This window comes from Patagioenas fasciata, unplaced genomic scaffold, assembly GCF_037038585.1.
Source record: "Patagioenas fasciata isolate bPatFas1 unplaced genomic scaffold, bPatFas1.hap1 Unplaced_6, whole genome shotgun sequence".
NCBI lineage: Eukaryota > Metazoa > Chordata > Aves > Columbiformes > Columbidae > Patagioenas > Patagioenas fasciata.
In genome coordinates this window covers 1,834,374-1,850,202 of record NW_027288778.1, presented here as the reverse complement: position 1 = coordinate 1,850,202, position 15,829 = coordinate 1,834,374, and the positions used below count along the sequence as shown (strand labels likewise).

Sequence of the window (15,829 nt, the reverse complement as noted above, 5' to 3'; positions counted from 1 at the left end):
GCTCTGGGGACAAGGAGGGTCCCCAGGATGTCACAATGGGCCCTGGGGACAAAGAGCGTCCCCAGCATGTCACAATGGCCCCTGGGGACAATTGGGGGTCCCCACGGTATCAGAATGGGCCCTGGGGACAAAGGGGGTCCCCTGAATGTCACAATGGGCCCTGGGGACAGTGGGGGGTCCTGGGACGTCTCAATGAGCCCTGGGGACAAGGGGGTTCCCCAGGATGTCACAATGGGCCCTGGGGACAAAGAGGCGTCCCCTGAATGTCACAATGGGCCCTGGGGACAAGGGGGTGCAGTGGATGTCACAATGGGCCCTGGGGACAATGGGGGGTGTCCAGGATGTGAGAATGAGTCCTGAGGACAAGGGGGGGTCCCCATGGTGTCACAATGGGTCCCCAGTGACAAGGAGGGGTCCCCATGGTGTCACAATAGGCCCTGGGGACAAAGTGGGGTCCAAGAATGTCACAATGGGCCCTGGGGACAAAAGGGGTTGCCATGGTGCCACAATGGGCCCTGGGGTCAAAGGGGGTCCCCATGGTGCTACAATGGCCCTGGGGAGAAGGGGGGTCCTGGGATGTCACAATGGGTCCTGGGGACAAAGGGGGTGTCCCCAGGATGTCACAATGGGCCCTGGGGAAAAAGAGGGGTCCCCTGAATGTCACAATGGGCCCTGGGGACAAGGGGGTGCTGAGGATGTCACAATGGGCCCTGGGGACAATGGGGGGTCCTGGGACGTCACAATGGGCCCTGAGGACAATGGTGGGTCCCCTGAATGTCACAATGGGCCCTGGGGACAACGGGGGGTCCGCAGGATGTCACAATGGGCACTGGGGACAAAGGGTGGGTCCCCAAGGTGTCACAATGGGCCCAAGTGACAAGGAGGGTCCCCACGGTGCCAGGATGGGTCCTGGGGACAAGGGCGTCCCCCAGATGTCACAATAAGCCCTGGGGACAAAGTGGGGTCCTGGGATGTCACAATGGGCCCTGGGGACAATGGGAGTCCCCAAGGTGTCAGAACGAGCCCTGGGGACAAAGTGGAATCCTGGAATGTCACAATGGCCCCAGTGACAAAGGGGTTCCCCATGGTGCCACAATGGGCCCTGGGGACAAAAGGGGTCCCCAGGATTTCACAATGGCCCTGGGGACAAAGGGGGGTCCTGGGATGTCACAATGGGCCCTGGGGACAAAGGGGGTGTCCCCATGGTGCCACAACGGGCCCTGGGAGCAAGGGGGTGGCCAGGATGTCACAATGGGTCCTGGGGAAAATGGGGGGTGCCCAGGATGTCACAATGGAGCCTGAGGACAAGCGGGGGTCTCCATGGTGTCACAATGGGCCCCAGTGACAAAGGGGCTCCCCTGAATGTCACAGTAGGTCCTGGGGACAATGGGGGGTGCTGGGACGTCACAATGGGCCCTGGGGACAACGAGGGATCCCCAGGATGTCACAATGGGCCCTGGGGACAACGAGGGATCCCCAGGATGTCACAATGGGCCCTGGGGACAATGTGGGGTCCCCTGAATGTCACAATGGGCCCTGGGGACAATGGGGGGTCCCCTGAATGTCAAAATGGGCCCTGGGGACAAGGAGGGATCCCCAGGATGTCACAATGGGCCCTGGAGACAAGGGGGTGTCCCCAGGATGTCACAATGGGCCCTGCGGACAAGGGTGGTACCCACGGTGTCACAATGGTCACTGGGCACAAGGGGGGGTCCCTATAGTGTCACAATGGGTCCTGGGGACAAGTGGGGTCCCCAAGTGGGGTCCACAGGATGTCACAAGGGCCCTGGGGACAATGTGGGGTCCTGGGATTTCACAATGGGCCCCAGTGACAAAGGGGGTCCCCTGAATGTCACAATGGGTCCTGGGGACAATGGGGGGTCCTGGGACGTCACAATGGGCCCTGGGGACAAGGAGGGATCCCCAGGATGTCACAATGGGCACTGGGGATAAAGGGGGGGTCCCCATGGTGTCACAATGGGCCCAAGTGACAAGGAGGGTCCCCACGGTGCCACGATGGGTCCTGGGGACAAGGGCGTCCCCCAGATGTCACAATGGGCCCTGGGGACAATGGGGTTGCCCAGGATGTCACAATGGGCCCTGGGGACAATGGGAGTCCCCAAGGTGTCAGAACGAGCCCTGGGGACAAAGTGGAATCCTGGGATGTCACAATGGCCCCCAGTGACAAAGGGGTTCCCCATGGTGCCACAATGGGCCCTGGGGACAAAAGGGGTCCCCAGGATTTCACAATAGCACTGGGGATAAAGGGGGGTCATGGGATGTCACAATGGGCCCTGGGGACAAAGGGGGGACCCCAGGATGTCACAATGGGTCCTGGGGACAAAACGGGGTCCCGTGAATGTCACAATGGGCCCTAGGGACAAGGGGGTGCCGAGGAGGTCACAATGGGCCCTGGGGACAATGGGGGGTCCTGGGACGTCACAATGGGCCCTGGGGACAAGAGGAGATCCCTAGGATGTCACAATGGGCCCTGGGGACTAATGTGGTCCCCACGGTGTCACAATATGTCCTGGAGACAAAGAGGGGTCCCCAGGATGTCACAATGGGCCCTTGGGACAATGGGGTTCCTGGGATGTCACATTGGGTCCCCAGTGACAAAGGGGGTCCCCAGGATGTCTCAATGGGCCCTGAGGACAATGGGAGGTCCCCATGGTGTCACAATGGGTCCCCAGTAACAAGGGAGGTCTCCACGGTGCCAGGATGGGTCCTGGGGACAAGGAGGTCCCCAGGATGTCACAATGGGCCGTGGGGACAAAGAGGCTGCCCAGGATGTCACAATGGGACCTGGGGACAAGGGGGTCTCCAGGAACTCACAATGGGCTCTGGGGACAATGGAGGTTCCCCAGGATGTTCACAATAGGCCCTGAGGACAAGGGGTGGTCCCCATGCTGTCACAACGGGTCTCCAGTGACAAGGGGGTCCCCAAGGTGTCACAATGGGCCCTGGGGACAATGCGGGGTCCTGGGACGTCACAATGGGTCCCAGTGACATGGGGGTCCCCAGGATGTCACAATGGGCCCTGGGGACAATGTGGGGTCCTGGGATGTCACAATGGGCCCCAGTGACAAAGGGGGTCCCCTGAATGTCACAATGGGTCCTGGGGACAATGGGGGTTCCTGGGACGTCACAATGGGCCCTGGGGACAAGGAGGGATCCCCAGGATGTCACAATGGGCCCTGGGGACAATGGGGGGTCCTGGGACGTCACAATGGGCCCTGGGGACAAGAGGGGTCCCCTGAATGTCACAATGGGCCCTGGGGACAAGGGGGTGCCGAGGATGTCACAATGGGCCCTGGGGACAATGGGGGTCCTGGGACGTCACAATGGGCCCTGGGGACACAGAGGGGCCCTAGGACGTCACAATCAGTCCTGGGGACAAGGTGGGGTCCCCTGAGAGTCACAATGAGCCCTGGGAAGAGAGGGGGCTCCCAAGGACATCACAATGGGCCCTGGGAACAATGGGGGGTCCTGGGACGTCACAATGGGCCCCAGTGACAAAGGGGGTCCCCTGAATGTTACAATAGGTCCTGAGGACAGTGGGGAGTCCTGGGACGTCACAATGGGCCCTGGGGCCAAGCAGGGATCCCCAGGATGTCACAATGGGCCCTGGACACAATGGGGGGTCCTGGGACGTCACAATGGGCCCCGTTGACAAGGGGGCATCCCCAGGATGTCAAAATGCGCCCTGGGGCCCAGGGGGGTCCTGCGATGTCACAATGGGCACTGGGGACAAAGGGTGGGTCCCCATGGTGTCACAATGGGCCCAAGTGACAAGGAGAGTCCCCACGGTGCCAGGATGGGTCCTGGGGACAAGGGCGTCCCCCAGATGTCACAATAAGCCCTGGGGACAAAGTGGGGTCCTGGGATGTCACAATGGGCCCTGGGGACAATGGGAGTCCCCAAGGTGTCAGAACGAGCCCTGGGGACAAAGTGGAATCCTGGAATGTCACAATGGCCCCCAGTGACAAAGGGGTTCCCCATGGTGCCACAATGGGCCCTGGGGACAAAAGGGGGTCCTGGGATGTCACAATGGGCCCTGGGGACAAAGGGGGTATCCCCATGGTGCCACAACGGGCCCTGGGAGCAAGGGGGTGGCCAGGATGTCACAATGGGTCCTGGGGAAAATGGGGGGTGCCCAGGATGTCACAATGGACCCTGAGGACAAGCGGGGGTCTCCATGGTGTCACAATGGGCCCCAGTGACAAAGGGGCTCCCCTGAATGTCACAGTAGGTCCTGGGGACAATGGGGGGTGCTGGGACGTCACAATGGGCCCTGGGGACAACGAGGGATCCCCAGGATGTCACAATGGGCCCTGGAGACAATGTGTGGTCCCCTGAATTTCACAATGGGCCCTGGGGACAAGGGGGTGCAGAGGATGTCACAATGGGCCCTGGGGACAATGTGGGGTCCTGGGATGTCACAATGGGCCCCAGTGACAAAGGGGGTCCCCTGAATGTCACAATGGGTCCTGGGGACAATGGGGGGTCCTGGGACGTCACAATGGGCCCTGGGGACAAGGAGGGATACCCAGGATGTCACAATGGGCCCTGGGGACAATGGGCGGTCCTGGGACGTCACAATGGGCCCTGAGGACAAGGAGGGATCCCCAGGATGTCACAATGGGTCCTGGGGACAATGGGGGGTCCCCTGAATGTCACAATGGGCCCTGGGGAAAATGGGGGGTCCTGGGACGTCACAATGGGCCCCAGTGACAAGAGGGGGTCCCCTGGATGTCACAATGGGCCCTGGGGACAAACAGGGGTCCCCTGAATGTCACAATGGGCCCTGGGGACAAGGGGGTGCAGAGGATGTCACAATGGGCCCTGGGGACAATAGGGGGTCCTGGGACGTCACAATGGGCCCTGCAGACAAGGAGGGATCCCCAGGATGTCACAATGGGCCCTGGGGACAATGGGGGGTCCTGGGACGTCACAATGAGCCCTGCGGACAAGGGTGGTACCCAGGATGTCACAATGGGCCCTGGGAACAAGGGGGCGTCCCCATAGTGTCACAATGGGCCCTGGGGACAAGGAGGGATCCCCAGGATGTCACAATGGGCCCTGGGAACAATGGGGGGTCCTGGGACGTCACAATGGGCTGTGGGGACAAGGGGGGGTCCCCAGGATGTCACAATGTGCCCTGGGTTTCAAAGAGGCGTCCCCTGAATGTCACAATGGGCCCTGGGGACAATGGGGGGTCCTAAGACGTCACAATGGGCCCTGAGGACAAGGAGGGATCCCCAGGATGTCACAATGGGCCCTGGGGATAATGGGGGGTCCTGGGACGTCACAATGGGCCCTGGGGACAAAGAGGGGTCCCCTGAATGTCACAATGGGCCCTGGGGACAAGGGGGTGCAGTGGATGTCACAATGGGCCCTGGGGACAATGGGGGGTCCTGGAATGTCACAATGGGCCCTGGGGACAAAGGGGATGTCCCCATGGTGCCACAATGGGCCCTGGGAGCAAGGGGGTCCCCAGGATGTCACAATGGGTCCTGGGGACAATGGGAGGTGCCCAAGATGTCACAATGGACCCTGAGGACAAGCAGGGGTCTCCATGGTGTCACAATGGGTCCCCAGTGACAAGGGGGGGTCCCCATGGTGTCACAATGGGCCCTGGGGACAAACGTGGTTCCCCTCAATATCAAAATGGGTCCTGGGGACAAAGTGGGCTCCTCGGATGTCACAATGGACACTGGGGACAACGGGAGGTCCTGGGACGTCACAATGGGCCCTGGGGACAAAGTTGGTCCCCACGATGTCTCAATGAGCCCCAGTGACAAAGGGGGGTCCCCAGGATGTCACAATGGGCCGTGGGGACAATGAGGGGTCCTGGGACATCACAATGGGTCCTGGGGACAAGGGGGGGACCCCTGAATGTCACAATGGGCCCTGGGGACAATGTGGGGTCCTGGGATGTCACAATGGGCCCCAGTGCCAAAGGGGTCCCCTGAATGTCACAATGGGCCCTGGGGACAATGGGGGATCCTGGGACGTCACAATGGGCCCTGGGGACAAGGGGGGTGTCCCCTGAATGTCACAATGGGCCCTGGGGAGAAAGGGGGTCCCCAGGATGTCAAAATGGGCCTTGGGGACAAAGTGGGGTTCTTGGATATCACAATGTGACACAGTGCAAAGGGGGTCCCCATGGTGCCACAATGAGCCCTGGGGACAAAGGGAGGTCCCTAGGATGTCACAATGGGCCCTTGGGACAATGGGGTTCCTGGGATGTCACAACGGGTCCCCAGTGACAAAGGGGGTCCCCAGGATGTCTCAATGGGCCCTGAGGACAATGGGAGGTCCCCATGGTGTCACAAAGGGTCCCCAGTGACAAGGGAGGTCCCCACGGTGCCAGGATGGGTCCTGCGGACAAGGAGGTCCCCAGGATGTCACCATGGGCCCTGGGGACAAAGGGGGTCCCCAGGATGTCACAATGGGCCCTGGGGACAAAGAGACTCCCCAGGATGTCACAATGGGACCTGGGGACAAGGGGGTCCCCAGGAACTCACAATGGGCTCTGGGGACAATGGAGGTTCCCCAGGATGTTCACAATAGGCCCTGAGGACAAGGGGTGGTCCCCATGGTGTCACAATGGGTCCCCAGTGACAAGGGGGTCCCCAAGGTGTCACAATGGGCCCTGGGAACAACGGGGGGTCCTGGGGCGTAACAATAGGCCCTAGGGACAAAGGGGGTCCCCACGGTGTTACAATGGTCCCGGGTGACAAAGGGGGATGCCCAGGATGTCACAATGGGCCCTGAGGCAAGGAGAGGTATCCATGGTGTCACAATGGGTCCCCAGTGACAAGGAGGGTCCCCATGGTGTCACGATGGGTCCTGGGGACAAGGGGGTCCCCAGGATGTAAGAATGAACCCTGGGGACAATGGGTAGGTCCTGGGACGTCACAATGGGTCCTGGGGACAAAGGGGGTCTCCAGGATGTCACAATGGGCTCTGGGGACAATGCAGGGTCCTGGGACGTCACAATGGGTCCTTAGGACAAAGAGGGGTCCCCAGGATGTCACAATGGGCCCTGGGGACAATGTGGGGTCCTGGGATGTCACAATGGGCCCCAGTGACAAAGGGGGTGCCCTGAATGTCACAATGGGCCCTGGGGACAATGGGGGGGTCTTGGGACGTCACAATGGGCCCTGGGGACAAGAGGGGGTCCCCAGGATGTCACAATGGGCCCTGGGGACAAAGAGGTGTCCCCTGAATGTCACAATGGGCCCTGGGGACAAGGGGGTGCAGAGGATGTCACAATAGGCCCTGGGGACAATGGGGGGTCCTGGGACGTCACAATGGGCCCTGGGGACAAGGAGGGATCCCCAGGATGTCACAATGGGCCATGGGGACAATGGGGAGTCCCGGGACATCACAATGGGCCCGGGGAACAAGGGGGTTCCCCAGGATGTCACAATGGGCCCTGGGGACAAAGAGGGGCCCTACAACGTCACAATCAGCCCTGGGTACATGGGGGGATCCCCTGAAAGTCACAATGAGCCTTGGGAGCAGAGGGGGCTCCCCAGGACGTCACAATGGGCCCTGGGAACAATGGGGGTCCCTTGAAGGTCACAATGGGCCCTGGGAACAATGGTGGGTCCCCTGAATGTCAAAATGGGCCCTGGGGACAAAGGGGGGTCCGCAGGATGTCACAATGGGCACTGGGGACAAAGGGGAGGTCCCCATGGTGTCACAATGGGCCCAAGTGACAAGGAGGGTCCCCACGGTGCCACGATGAGTCCTGGGGACAAGGGGGTCCCCCAGATGTCACAATGGGCCCTGGGGACAATGGGGTTGCCCAGGATGTCACAATGGACCCTGGGGACAATGGGGGATCCCCAGGATGTCACAAAGGGCCCTGGGGACCAGGGGGGTCCTGCGATGTCACAATGGGCCCTGGGGAGAAAGGGGGTCCCCTGGATATCACAATGGGCTCTGGGGACAAGGAGGGTCCCCAGGATGTCACAATGACCCCTGCGGACAAGGGGGGTGTCGATGGTTTCACAATGGGCCCTGGGAACAAGGTGGGGTCCCCACAGTGTCACAATGGGTCCTGGGGACAATGTGGGGTCCTGGGATGTCACAATGGGCCCCAGTGACAAAGGGGTTCCCCATGGTGCCACAATGGTCCCTGGGGACAAAGGGGTTCCCCAGGATTTGACAATAGCACTGGGGACAAATGGGGGTCATGGGATGTCACAGTGGGCCCTGGGGACAAGGGAGGTCCCCATGGTGTCACAATAAGCCCTGGGGACAAAGTGGGGTGTTGGGATGTCACAATGGGCCCCAGTGACAAAAGGGGGTCCCCATGGTGCCACAATGGGCCGTTGGGACCAGGGGGGGTACTGCAATGTCACAATGGGCCCTGGGGAGAAAGGGGGTCCCCTGGATGTCACAATGGGCTCTGGGGACAAGGAGTGTCCCCAGGATGTCACAATGGGCCCTAGGGACAATAGGGGGTGTCGACGGTGTCAAAATGGGTCCTGGGGACAAAGGGCGTCCCCAGGATGTCACAATATGCCCTGGGGACAAAGGGGGTCCCCACGGTATCAGAATGGGCCCTGGGGACAAAGGGGGGTCCCCTGAATGTCACAATGGGCCCTGGGGACAATGGGGGTCCTGGGATGTCACAATGAGCCCTGCGGACAAGGGTGGTACCCACAGTGTCACAATGGGCCCTGGGCACAAGGGGTGGTCCCCATAGTGTCACAATGGGTCCTGGGGACAAGTGGGGTCCCCAGGATGTCACAATAGGTCCTGGGGACAATGTGGGGTCCTGGGATGTCACAATGGGCCCCAGTGACAAAGGGGGTCCCCTGAATGTCACAATGGGTCCTGGGTACAATGTGGGGTCCTGGGACGTCACAATGGGCCCTGGGGACAAGGAGGGATCCCCAGGATGTCACAATGGGCCCTGGGGACAATGGGGGGTCCTGGGACATCACAATGGGCCCCAGTGACAAGGGGGGGTCCCCAGGATGTCACAATGGGCCCTGAGGACAAAGAGGGGTCCCCTGAATGTCACAATGGGCCCTGGGGACAAGGGTGTGCCGAGGATGTCACAATGGGCCCTGGGGACAATGGGGGGTCCTGGAATGTCACAATGGGCACTGGGGACTATGGGGGTCCCCAGGATGTCACAATGGGCCTTGGGGACAATAGGAGGTTCTGGGATGTCACAATGGGCCCTGGGGACAATGGGGGGTGCCCAGGATGTGAAAATGAGTCCTGAGGACATGGGGGGGTCCCCATGGTGTCACAATGGGTCCCCAGTGACAAGGAGGGGTCCCCATGGTGTCACAATAGGCCCTGGGGACAATGGGGTCCCCTGAATGTCACAATGGGCCCTGGGAACAAAAGTGGTTGCCATGGTGCCACAAGGGGCCCTGGGGTCAAAGGCGGTCCCCATGGTGCTAAAATGGGCCCTGGGAGCAAGGGGGTGGCCAGGATGTCCCAATGGGTCCTGGGGACAATGGGGGGTGCCCAGGATGTCACAATGGACCCTGAGGACATGGGGGGGTCCCCATGGTGTCACAATGGGTCCCCAGTGACACGGGGGGGTCCCCATGGGGCCACAATGAGCCCTGGGGACAAAGGGAGGTCCCTACAATGTCACAATGGGCCCTGGGGACTAATGAGGTCCCCACGGTGTCACAATGCGTCCTGGAGAAAAAGGGGTGTCCCCAGGATGTTACAATCTGCTCTTGGCACAATGGGGTTCCTGGGATGTCACAATGGGCCCTGGGGACAATGGGGTTGCCCAGGATGTCACAATGGACCCTGGGGACAAAGGGGGGTGGGCAGGATGTCACAATGGGCACTGGGGACAAAGGGGGGGTCCCCATGGTGTCACAATGGGTCCCCAGTGACAAGGAGGGTTCCCCATGGTGTCACAATAGGCCCTGGGGACAAAGTGGGGTCCTAGAATGTCACAATGAGCCCTGGGGACAAAGGGGGGTCCTGGGATGTCACAATGGGCCCTGGGGAAAAGAGGGGATTCCTAGGATGTCACAATGGGCCCTGGGGACTAATGTGGTCCCCACGGTGTCACAATATGTCCTGGAGACAAAGAGGGGTCCCCAGGATGTCACAATGGGCCCTTGGGACAATGGGGTTCCTGGGATGTCACAATGGGTCCCCAGTGACAAAGGGGGTCCCCAGGATGTCTCAATGGGCCCTGAGAACAATGGGAGGTCCCCACGGTGCCACGATGGGTCCTGGGGACAAGGAGGTCCCCAGGATGCCACAATGGGCCCTGGGGACAAAGAGGCTCCCCAGGATGTCACAATGGGACCTGGGGACAAAGAGGCTCCCCAGGATGTCACAATGGGACCTGGGGACAAGGGGGTCCCCAGGACTCACAGTGGGCTCTGGGGACAATGGAGGTTCCCCAGGATGTTCACAATAGGCCCTGAGGACAAGGGGTGGTCCCCATGGTGTCACAATGGGTCCCCAGTGACAAGGGGGGTCCCCAAGTGTCACAATGGGCCCTGGGGACAATGGGGGTCCCGGGACGGAATAATAGGCCCTGGGGACAAAGGGGGTTCCCACAGTGTCACAATGGGCCCTGGGGACAAAGGGGGTCCCCACGGTGTTACAATGGTCCAGGGGGAAAAAGGGGGATGCCCAGGATGTCACAATGGGCCCTGAGGACAAGGGGGGCTCCCCAGGGTGTCACAATGGGTCCCCAGTGACAAGGAGGGTCCCCATGGTGTCACGATGGGTCCTGGGGACAAAGGGGGTCTCCAGGATGTAACAATGGACCCTGGGGACAATGTGGGGTCCTGGGACGTCACAATGGGCCCCAGTGACAAAGGGGGTCCCCAGGATGTCACAATGGGCCCTGGGGACAATCTGGGGTCCTGGGACGTCACAATGGGCCCTGGGGACAAGGAGGGATCCCCAGGATGTCACAATGGGCCCTGGGGACAATGGGGGGTCCTGGGACGTCACAATGGGCCCTGGGGACAAGAGGGGGTCCCCAGGATGTCACAATGGGCCCTGGGGACAAGGGGGTGCCGAGGATGTCACAATGGGCCCTGGGGACAAGGGGGGGTCCCCAGGATGTCACAATGGGCCCTGGGGACAAAGAGGGGTCTCTAAAGTGTCACAATGGGCCCTGGGGACACAGAGGGGCCCTAGGACGTCACAATCAGCCCTGGGGACAAGGGGGGGGTCCCCTGAAAGTCACAATGAGCCCTGGGAACAGAGGGGGTCCCCAGGACGTCACAATGGGCCCTAGGAACAATGGGGGTCCCTTGAAGGTCACAATGGGCCCTGGGGACAATGGTGGGTGTCCTGAATGTCAAAATGGGCCCTGGGGACAAAGGGGGGTAGCAGGATGTCACAATGGGTACTGGGGACAAAGGGGGCGTCCCCATGGTGTCACAATGGGCCCAAGTGACAAGGAGGGCCCCACGGTGCCACGATGGGTCCTGGGGACAAGGGGGTCCCCCAGATGTCACAATGGGCCCTGGGGACAATGGGGTTGCCCAGGATGTCACAATGGACCCTGGGGACAAAGGGGGTTGCCCAGGATGTCACAATGGGCCCTGGGGACAATGGGAGTCCCCAAGGTGTTCAGAACGAGCCCTGGGGACAAAGTGGAATCCTGGGATGTCACAATGGCCCCCAGTGACAAAGGGGTTCCCCATGGTGCCACAATGGGCCCTGGGCACAAAGGGGGTCCCCAGGATTTCACAATAGCACTGGGGACAAAGGGGGGTCACGGGATGTCACAATGGGCCCTGGGGACAAGGGAGGTCCCCATGGTGTCATAATAAGCCCTGGGGACAAAGTGGGGTCCTGGGATGTCACAATGGGCCCCAGTGACAAAGGGGGTCCCCATGGTGCCACAATGGGCCGTGGGGACAAAAGGGGTCCGCAGGATGTCACAATGGGCCCTGGGGACCAGGGGGGGTCCTGCGATGTCACAATGGGCCCTGGGGACAAAGGGGGTCCCCAGGATGTCACAATGGGCTCTGAGGACAAGGGTGGTACCCACGGTGTCACAATGGGCCCTGGGAACAAGGCGGGGTGCCCATAGTGTCACAATGGGTCCTGGGGACAAGTGGGGTCCCCAGGATGTCACAATGGGCCCTGAGGACAATGTGGGGTCCTGGGATGTCACAATGGGCCCCAGTGACAAAGGGGCCCCCTGAATGTCACAATGGGTCCTGGGGAAAATGGGGGGTCCTGGGACATCACAATGGGCCCTGGGGACAAGGAGGGATCCCCAGGATGTCACAATGGGCCCTGGGGACAAAGAGGCGTCCCCGGAATGTCACAATGGGCCCTGGGGACAAAGAGGAGTCCCCTGAATGTCACAATGGGCCCTGGGGACAATGGGGGATCCTGGGACGTCACAATGGGCCCCAGTGACAAGGGGGGGTCCCCAGGATGTCACAATGTGCCCTGGGGACAAAGAGGCGTCCCCGGAATGTCACAATGGGCCCTGGGGACAAGGGGGTGCCCTGAATGTCACAATGGGCCCTGGGGACAATGGGGGGTCCTAAGACGTCACAATGGGCCCTGGGGACAAGGAGGGATCCTGGGATGTCACAATGGGCCCCAGTGACAAGGGGGGGTCCCCAGGATGTCACAATGGGCCCTGGGGACAAAGAAGGGTCCCCAGGATGTCAAAATGGACCCTGGGGACAATGGGGGGTCCTAAGCCGTCACAATGAACCCTGGGGACAACGGGGGGTCCTGGGACGTCACAATAGGCCCCAGTGACAAGGGGCGGTCCCCAGGATGTCACAATGGGCCCTGGGGACAAAGAGGAGTCCCCTGAATGTCACAATGGGCCCTGGGGACAATGGGGGTCCCCAGGATGTCACAATGGGCCCTGGGGACAATAGGAGGTGCTGGGATGTCACAATGGGCTCTTGGGGTTTAGAAGTCACGTCTAAGAGTGCAGCGTTTGGGGTGCAGGGGCTTGGGGGGAAATTTAAGGTTGCAGAGTGTGGGGTTCACAGGACTGGGGCACAGGATTTGGGGGTGCGGGGTTTCAGGGTTCAGGATTTGGAGGTGTGGAGTTTTGGGGTGCAGGGGTTGGGAGTGCAGGGTGGTGGGGGTGAGAGATTTGGGTGCAGGATTTGGGGGTGCAGAGTCTTGGGAGGCAAGGATCCGGGTCTTCAGGATTTGGGGGTTCAGTGTTTAGGGCAGCACAACCTCGGGGTGCAGGGGTTTGCAGTGAAAGGTTTGGTAGGCAGGATTTGGGGTGCAGGATTCTGGGGTGCTGGGTTTGGGGTACAGGATTTGGTGTTGCAGGGATGGGGTTGAAGGGCTTGGGTTGCCAGGCCTTTGAGGTGCAGGATTTGGAGGTGCAGGGTTTGGGAGGGAATTCTTTGGGGTGCAGGGTTTGGGGGCAGGGTTTAGGGGTGGAGGGTATAGGACGGAAAGATTTGGGAATGCAGGGTTTGGGGTGCAGGTTTCGGGGTTCAGGAAGGTAGGGAGGGCAGGATTAGGGGGTGCAAGGTTTCAGTTGTAGGGTTTAGGGGTGCAGAGTTTGGTAGGGCCGAATTTGGGGGTGCAGGATCTGGGGTGCAGGGTTTGGGAAGACAGGATCGGGGGTGGAGGATTTGGGGGTGCAGGATTGAGGGGCAGGGTTTTGGTGCAGGGCTTGGGGTCAGGATCTGGGGTGCAGGTTTGGGAAGAGTATTTTGGGGTGCAGGATTTTGGGTGCCGTGTCTGCGGGGCAGGTTTGGGGTGATCACTGCTGATCCGCACACACTCTCTCTCTCTGTCCCCATTGTCCCCAATGCCCCCTTACCTGTCTCACCTCCCTCTCCAGCTCCGCTCCCACCCCCCCAATCCCCCTCAGCGGGGCCAGCCCGGGGTGCAGCTCCTGCAACGGCTCCTCCTCTGCATTCATTAACAATTAACACCCTCAGCAGCGCTAATTAACACCCCCCCCACCCCCCCGTATCCCCGCTGCCCCCTAATTACCCCCTAATTCGCGCTAATCACCCCTAATTCCCCCTCATTACTCACCCAGCAGCCCCTCGATGTCCGGAGCCGCCATCTTGCCCCGCCGGGAGGGCCACAAACCACCTCAAAATTGACCCAAAATAGCGCTTTTTCAACCCAAAACCCTCCCGCTGAGGCTCCCCGAGCTGTGTCCCCAAAGCCCCCGCTGTTGTCACCTCGGGAAAAGCGCGAAAAAAGCGGCCCCGGGGGTCCCCGCGCTTCGCTTCGCGCTCTGAGGGAAAGCGCGGGAAAACGAGCGGAGACGGAAAGAGCCGAGCGGAGCCGAGCGGCGCCCGAGCGGAGCCGAGCGGCGCCCGAGCAGCGCCTGAGCGGAGCCGAGCGGCGCCCGAGTCCCGGCCGGGGCCGAACGCACCCGAAGGGACCCGAAGTCTTCCCGAAGGGGTCCGAGTGGAGCCGAACGCACCCGAACGCACCCGAAGGGGCCGAACGCACCCGAAGGGACCCGAAGTCTTCCCGAAGGGGTCCGAGTGGAGCCGAACGCACCCGAAGGGACCCGAACCCACCCGAAGGGGCCCGAGTGGAGCCGAACAAACCCTAAGGGACCCGAACCCACCCGAAGGGACCCGAACCCACCCGAAGGGACCCGAACGCACCCGAAGGGACCCGAACGCACCCGAAGGGGTCCGAGTGGAGCCGAACGCACCCGAAGGGACCCGAACGCACCCGAAGGGACCCGAAGTCTCCCCGAAGGGGCCCGAAGTCTCCCCGAAGGGACCCGAAGTCTCCCCGAAGGGACCCGAAGTCTCCCCGAAAGTGCCCCAAAAGGCGCCAAACTCCCAAATCCCCCCCTTTTTACCCCAAAACCCGTGTTCCGCTCCCCCCCCGGCCCCTCCTCTTCCTCCCCCCGCCCCCTTTCTTCCCCTTTTCCCGCCTCACGATCGTTTCCCGCCGCGGCGGTTGCTGCGAGCGAGGCCACGCCCCCTTCCTCAGGCGGCGGCCAATGGGAAGCGGGGGGGGTGCGTGGCCACGCCCACTGTGCGTGGCGTGCGCGGAGGCGGCTCCGAGAGGAGCCGAAGATACACGAAGGGAGCCGAAGGGACCCGAGGGGACCCGAAGGGACCCGAACGCACCCGAAGGGACCCGAGTGGGGCCTGAACGCACCCGAGGGGACCCGAAGGCACCCGAAGGCACCCGAAGGGACCCGAACGCACCCGAAGGGACCCGAACGCACCCGAAGGGACCCGAGTGGGACCCGAACACACCCGAAGGGACCCGAAGGGACCGGAGTGGGGCCCGCACTCACCCGAAGGGACCCGAAGGGACCCGAACACACTTAGGGGGCTCCATGAGTCACTTATGGGTCACTATGGGGCACTCCTGGGTCCCTAAGGGGGAAATTATGGGGGTCTATGGGGAGTTCAGGAGGGACCCAGGAGTACCCCAAGGGACCCAGGAGTGCCCCAAAGGACCCAGGAGTTCAGGAGGGACCCAGGAGTGCCCCAAAGGACCCAGGAGTTCAGGAGGGACCCAGGAGTGCCCCAAAGGACCCAGGAGTACCCAAATGTGTTGTGTTTTGTTTTTTCTCTCTTGTTTATGTCCTCTTTTACCTGAAATGGGACAATGGGGTCAATGGGGGGCAATGGGGTCAATGGGGGGCAATGGGGTCAGTGGGGGGCAATGGGGGACAATGGGGGACAATGGGGGACAATGGGGGCAATGGGGGGCAATGGGGGGCAATGGGGGGCAATGTGGGGCAATGGGGGCAGTGGGGGGCAATGGGGGGCAATGGGACAATGGGGGGCAATGGGGTCAATGGGGGCAATGGGAGTCAATGCGGTCAATGGGTCAATGGGAGTCAATGGGGGGCAATGGGGAT

At 61.6% G+C, this 15,829-nt stretch overlaps 1 long non-coding RNA gene across 1 annotated transcript in view; it reads right to left on the bottom strand.

Moving 5' to 3' along the window:
• Positions 1–15,006, bottom strand: part of LOC139826891 (uncharacterized) — a 49,640-nt gene extending 34,634 nt beyond the window's left edge. Inside the window, exons 1-2 of the long non-coding RNA XR_011736999.1 lie at positions 14,890–15,006; positions 14,017–14,076 (exon numbers count right to left, since the gene is read on the bottom strand). This is a non-coding gene — a long non-coding RNA (uncharacterized lncRNA). The remainder of the gene's footprint in view (positions 1–14,016; positions 14,077–14,889) is intronic.
• Between the last annotated feature and the right edge of the window lie 823 nt (positions 15,007–15,829).